Raw genomic sequence first — 7,901 nt, forward strand, 5'->3', positions numbered from 1 at the left:
TTATAGACAAACTTATTAAAAGTCAAATACAAATTACAGGTAAGTACTTGGAAGAAATAATAATGAATAAAAGTAAAAGTAAACAAACAAATAACTGATAATTATAACAGTAATAATAATTTCATTATCATTAAACTAAGTGTTATTATGAATTGAGGAATGAAACATAAATATTTAATTAAGAAATGAATAGTATAGATTTTCAGAGGATAATAATAATATACGTAATTCATTTTGATTTACTGGACATGCAAATAATAAAAATACTAACAGTTATACTATATTTAAAATTTGTTTGGGTAGAACATTCCTGGCTCCGAATACGTCAACATCCCTGCAGACAGCATTAGCAGCTGCTGCGCATCTAGCAGAGGGACAATTTTTAAATAAGGAGCAAACATTGAACAATGCAAAATCTCTGATATACCTAGCAGGAACTTGGAGACCAACAATTTCCAGGACAGAAGGGCAGAATTTCGAGCCAAAATAAACTTGAATAAGAAAGAGAGCATCTTAATACCAAGAAACCTAAACTGTGCTGTATAATTAATTATTATATTTTTAAAGGTAATTACTGGCTCAATGCTATCTTGTAGTTTATTCGTATGGAAATACATTGCTGTAGTCTTCTCATTATTTATTACCACATCATTCATTGAAACCCAAGATTCGAGTTGCTTCATTACCTTATCTATTTTGTCTTGAAGAATATTTTTGTTCTTTTCTATTACCAGTATACTGGTATCATCTGCAAATAGCACCACTTCCCCGTTAGTTCTCTGGAGGGGTAGGTCATTTATGTAAATCAAAAACAAAAACAGGCCCAAGGTTGACCCTTGTGGAATCCCGACCTTTACATTCCTTAGTTTTGAATTAAAATTAGTCATACAGTCACTGTTCCCCTTAGAAATTAATTCCCCATATTGTGCCCTCAGTGTTAGATATGATTTTAGCCAGGCATTAATTTGCCTTCTTATCCCATAATGCTCTAATTTTTCTAGCAAAATATCATGGTTAATAACATCATAAGCCTTTGTTAAACCAAAGAAAATACCCACTGGTAGTAATTTCTTATCCAGAGCTTCTTGTATCTTCCCGATAAACGACTGACATGCTGATATTGTTGATTTATCTTTTTGGAATCCATATTGTTTTTCAGTTAATATTTTAAATTTAGCTGTAAAGGACACAAGTCTATTGTATACTATTTTTTCCAAGATCTTTGAGAATACTGATAGCACCGATAAGGTCTATAGTTGCTTGCTTCATGTTTGTTTCCTCTTTTGTAAACCTATCATGCTTTAATTTTAAGAAACAGAATTCATTTGTTCAGAGTATGGTCCAAGGACATGTCAGTAGTGACAAAAATAAACTAGTTTGAACTAGAAATTAAATGTTTTAACATGCTGTTCATGATTTTGTGTTGGTATTAAAACACTTGAATACAAACAAGTGGATTGTCATCCTGTTTGCTGAAATGTACTGGTCTCAGGTACAGCATGCCCAGTCAAATTCACATCTTTAGACAATTTTCCAGCAGCATTTCTAAAATTTAATTTTTAGTTCAGTTTTAATAACTACATTTTATTGCACATATTCACAAATGGAAGTATTTTATTAACTTAAATAGTAAGCCATAAAACATGTGCAGAATAAACCGTTTATAGTCAGATCTAAAGTCAGTGGCTGTTGTTAAGTTTTAAGTGTGTGTGTGAATCTTATGCTGTTGCACTAGTCATGTAAAACTCTGGCTGCTGTGACAGAACTGGGAGATTGACTATCAAAACTGAAGTTAGTGCACTAACCCATTAACTTATTCCAAGATGCTAAAATGTATGACCGTACATGATAGTTATTGAAGTATTATATACAGACATTGTCCTGTGTGTGGGTAAACAAGATATGCAATGTATATAGAATTTGAGGTTCTCACAGCAGTGATTATGAAGAATTCTATTTTTTGCGGTGTAACACCATATAGTCCATTGAAAGTCAATCAGTATATCAGTCAACATGTTCCTCCAGAATGTTACTTGACATTCAGTGGCCTGCATAACATTATATTGCAGGAGTTAGGATTCTTCAACATGCACAACATTTGAGGGCCACATATATACATGAAAAAAATTAGGTCTTTGTACAGTTCTGTGGCACAACACGGGACTGACAGCTGCTTGGACAGATATTTGCAACCATTGCGAAAATGAGACTTCCTGCTTGCCCCTGTGCAGAACTTGATTGAAAAGGCAGAGAGATTACCTTGCTCACACTGACCCCTTGTTTCAGAGAAACAAGGTAAACTTCAGAATTCAGTGAATAGTTTAGTCCTCTAGAATATATTGATGTGCTTGTTTTGCATGAGGAATAGGAACAAGATTAAAAATAATATATATGAAATGTGACATGGGAATTTCTGTTGGTGAGTGTTTTGAAAGCTGCCATGCCAGATTCATTGGAGTCTTTAGAAGCAGATACACCTCAACAAACAGATAAGATTTATTTTGTTGTGTTCTTGCAGGGCACTATAGAGTAATACCAAGAGAACCATATTATGGGTTGCCAGACCAGCTGTAAATACAATTTAAAGCCAGAGTATGCTTAGGTAATCAGTTAAAGTTTAACTGATGTTTATACAGATAAAACATTCCTGTAAAGAAACAGAGTGTAATGTTTTGCTAGTCTCTTTTCTACACCTCAGCCAGAAATTTATAGCATATTGTGAACCAAACATAATTTGTGGCCTAAAAAGTAATGTATATAATAAGTTTGTATAACATCTAAACATATCATTGTTCTTTTCTAATTATTATCAAGTGCTTAATGTGACCTGCATTGTTTTTATAGTTACTAGCTGATTATTGGGGCCTGTTTTGTTTATATAATTAGGACTCATACTATGGCCTTCGTTGTGTTTTTGATTACCGGCTGCTTACTGTGATCTATGTTGTTTTTATAATTATCAGCTCATTACTGTGGCCTATGTTGTTTTTGTGATTTTCATAAGCTGATTACATTTGTTATTTTATACTTTTTTCTTTCTCTGTGATAGATGTATTTATTCTGAATCTCAGCCCCAAATTATATCTGAATATAATGTTTGTATATATATAAACACTGGTACAAATGATTTGGGTATATATAAGTTAGCTCATTTTATTATGTTGAGAGTCTGATTTTGCTATCTGTGTGGAATCTGTACGGTTATGGATTTGTCACTCTCTCTTTCTGAACTATAACACATTGAAGCCTACATTCCTGAGCTTATGCAAAGCTAAATGGCCCAGACCTTGTAAACATCTAGTGCAGGACATTATAAATCTCATTATATTATGGTAAACATGTCTGTTATTCAGTGATTCTAAAAGCATCCAAGCTTTGACTGGTGCTGTCATATATGCAAGATATTCTTAACTGTATGATTAGTTTCAGTTTATGATCAAATACATGTCTGCATTGATTGCAGCACTTTGGCACTACACTGAGCTATACTGGACTCCAAGGAGTTGAGAAAGAAAATGAAGTGTCACATTGGTGCTCTAAAGTTCAGGAAAAGAAGTCCAGACTGCTCATTTTTTTAAAGAGCAGTATTTTCATTTGCATATGAGAAGTCTACTGCCCTCTGACTGTTGTGCATTATTTCCTACTGGTGGAAGCTGAATTTCAGAAAAGTAATTTATTTTCTGCTGTAGTATATTCTCTCATATTATGTTAAACAGTGACTTTTGTACTGGGATCTTTCCTACAGAAATACCGAAGAGATTGTGGACTGGCCACATAGCACATAAACACATGAGTATTAAGCACTAAGTCAAGATGTTGTGAGGTAGTGTAGTATTTCATGTGGTCAAAAAAGTATTTTTAGGCTTTAAATTAGCGATTGTCTTCCATACAACATTTCATTAGAACTCTAAGCAGCAACTCACCTGATAAATGGTAATGGACTATATCAGACATGAAGTGCCTTCATTCATATGACATGCGCTTCATTTAGCATGTAAAATAGAAAAGAATAAGACAGCATAAGCAGATGTCATGAAAGACAGCAGATTTGATGTTGTGAAGATATCATATTGTTGAAAATCAGCTACAGATAGAAAAGATTGAAAAATTAATATTTGAACTGCTTTTACAGAGGCAATAGATATAAATTTATATGGTGAAGCAGTAGGAGGGTTTCTTCAGCAGGACTGGCCAAAGTTAGGTGTGGGTATAAGCAGAACAGCCAGAGTAATGAAATAAGAAGAAAAACGTCACATGCATTTATTGGAGTGGTTAAAACCCCCCTTCTCCCCCCCATCCCAAGGGAAAGAAATGGGAAAGGTTTTCCTTATTTTCAAGTGCTCATATATATATTTAGCTACATTTATGAAGGATTTCAAGGAACATTGGTATAGTTTGTTTTTAGGTAGAGCTCTTATCACATGAATTGCAGGGGTATGGCACTACTGAGGGAGATGTTGAGGAAAGCTGTCTTGCTATTCCTGAACTAGTCATCTGTTCCAGATACTAAGAACTGGTGTCCCCCCCCCTACTCCATCATGAGACCATACTCGTAAGTGCATGCTTGCATGCACCCGCTGTCAGAGATACAGCTGTAACAGACTTACACAGATGTCAACGCATGCACCCGCTGTCAGAGATACAGCTGTAACAGACTTACACAGATGTCAACTGTATAAAAGTTAGTTGACACTGATTGAAATTGTCACATTGAATTCATCTTTTCAGATGCAAACTTATTACAGAATTTCAGAATGTTATATTTATATATTTGTGTTTTATTTAACAATGCTGTCAGCATCTTGGGCTGTATAGTGTTGAAGGGCAGGATTAGGGAATGATGAATTAAGAATGGATGAGTAAGGAAGCTGTCACAGCTTAATTTTAGGTACTATCCTGTTATCTGCCTGGAGAGACTAAGGAAATGCACGAAAAACCTCACTCAGGAGAGTTGGTTTCCCTGTCAAGATTTGATTCAAAGGTAGCTTGATTGATAGACTTGCTCACCTTCAGCCTGTATAAAGTCCATGAGGCGAAAATTATTGAAGGACGAATTTAGAAAACTGTATCAGGAATGTCCTTAGTATCAAGTTTCAGGCAGGTCAGTTTACTTTTTCAGAACCTATTAGTATTAGTGCACTAAGAGAGCCGGGATAGTGCAGTCGGTATAAACATTGGCTGCAGGCTGAGTGGCTGAGGGATTGGAATTCGAGTCCCTGTTGATGCAAGATTTTTCTCCTCTCCACATCGTCCAGACACAGACTCTGGGGCTCACCCAGCCTCATGTCTGATGGGTGCTGGGGGCACTTTCCCCAGGAGTAAGGGGACTGAGGTTTGAAACTGACCACTCACCTCCATCTAGTATTGCGGTCAAGATTATATGGATCTATACATCCACTCCCCATACGGTTTCATGGTATAATGCTTAGTTAAGCACAGGAACAACTTTTTCTTTTAGTACGCTAGTATAATGCTCATTGACAGTTGAACAAAAAGTTTATTCTTTTGTTATTGTTCAGACAAAACAGAGTGTAAGAGTTTAAACACCAACACAAAAACATAAGACTGCAATAATGTATGCTCGTTAAGAATATCAGGCTATTGTTTCATTTGCCTTTGACATTTTAGGGCATACAGAGGTTTTGTCTCTTGGTGAATATTGTTTCCTTTATTTCTGTCCATCCCATCATTCTTCTCTCCCTTCCTCCCTCCCTCTCCTTTGTGTTAAAACAGTTTAGGTCATGTATCAAACACAGAGACATCCTGGGTGCACATAACAAGGAATACATATGATACAGCTTTGTGCTTGTTATGTGTCCCATGTTTCTGTGTTCATACTTTGTAGATCTGGGAGGGGAGAGGCATAAATGCACTTTATGCCCATATGATGTTTTAAAATGAGACTTTCCAACACTTTTCTGTTATCATAGATTTTGAAGTATCAAGAACACTGAGAAAACACAGTCAATTAGGACCATGCCACAGTTCAGGCAATTCATCAGTGGCCTAGGTCTGGTCATGTAGGATTTGTGGTGGACACAGGGACTCTGTGGAGGGTCTTCTCCAAGTACTTTAGTTTCCCTTGCCAGTTCTCATCTCACCAATTGCACCTCACCCATTAATCCTCCCATCAATCAATGCTATACATGATATAGTCTCAATTATTGACAGCATCACTAAATAACAAACTTAAAGAAATCAGACCAGTTTTGCAATGGGAAATATTCTGGACATGCAGCTGGACTGAAACAGAGCTTACAGTGCAAGGTTGTCCATTTCAAGTTCTCTCTTCTTGCTTATTCACTTGTTTCTAATAGGCCTACTTATGGTCAATGTAACATTGTTCTTCTCTGCCTTATGCTACACATGTATCACATACTACTTTGTAATTCCAAACCAGTGTAACAGTAATTTTATAATATAGGACTGAATTATGAATATTACTTCTGCAAAATATTTTAAACTTCAGCTAATGTGCTAATTGCACACTGGATATGGTTTATTAGGAATAAGGTTACTAACTGAAGTCCTTTTTCAGTACTATAATATTTTATTTATTTCTTTCCCAGAATTTAGCAATGTTCAGAATGTCAATGCTTTTTCAGCGTTTATGTCTTACCTTTTTTAAAAAAAGTGCTTATGTGTAATTTAACAAATATCTGAAAAATATTTCATTTGTATTCCACTGTGGTATCTTTGACTTCATATTCCCATATTGGATATTGTGTAAGTACAGTTATTGTGAATCAATGCCAAGACTGTTAAATTCATTTTACTGTTCTGGTTGATATATAACGAGAATAGGCACTGTATCAAGTGTCAGATTCATTCAATTACCTTTAGGATTTAAATATTGTAGCTTCTGGGAATCTGATTTTATCAGCCAACATCAGACTATATACATGATATTTGCTTCTTGGTGTACTTTATCCTACTGAATATTATACTTTGGAAATGTTACAGAAACTACACATTATTCATCATCAATTATCTGTGCCATAATTTCATAATGAGTCATAACTGCAGATCACAGAGATAGTGATCTCTTTTACTCTTTTATAGGCACAGTGGGAGAATAATCGTCTGTCTTCTTACTTCAAGACCTACTTCCTATGGATTTACTTATGGCCCTGTTTGTAAAAATTTTCTATTATAATCTTTGAGGCTGTTCAAACTGTATTGTCTAATTAATTTATATAATATTACTCTAGTCTGTAAAATTCTGAGATTGATAATGAAAGTTATATAATGTATCCAACATTCTAAAAAGCCCCGTGTTTTTGTTGTGTGATTCATGATAATTTATATACTGACAAGATGATGGTAAACAGTGATTCATTCAGAGGAGGCCTTGAAATAGTAATTATAAATCATAGATCACACATTAGTTTAGTGCTGAAAAATAAATTTGGCCAGTACATATCTTGGTAAATGTGGAGACAACTGGTTTCCCTCCTTCTGGAGAGACTGGGCAGTATAAGGCTCCATGACTGTGAATGTTGCAATCAGCATTCCACTGCATAATACATGGAATCAGACTGAAAGAAATTGCACAAACCAGCCAGGCAGCAAGTCAGTGTTGCCAAGTTTTATTTTCATCAGTAAATTATTGTATGATTTATAATTTTAATTCAGGGCCTCCTCTGGATGAATCATCCTGTACTTTTTGCTAGAAGCAGTATTAAGTGTTTGAGAAGAGCACTGATTTATACATTGGCAAAGTCTGTAATCTCGTTATATTGAAATGTTATTGATTTCACAGCTAAATAATATTTTATATAAGGTCTGGTTTGAAGGTGTACCACAAAACAAAAGAGATTAATAATTCTTAATATTATATTCATAGTAACAATTCATTGCTTTTCAAATGGAAACATTAGCCCTCTCCTCCTCTTATACAG

The sequence above is a fragment of the Cryptotermes secundus genome, unplaced genomic scaffold (genome assembly GCF_002891405.2).
Source record: "Cryptotermes secundus unplaced genomic scaffold, Csec_1.0 scaffold1406, whole genome shotgun sequence".
Taxonomy (NCBI): Eukaryota; Metazoa; Arthropoda; class Insecta; order Blattodea; family Kalotermitidae; genus Cryptotermes; species Cryptotermes secundus.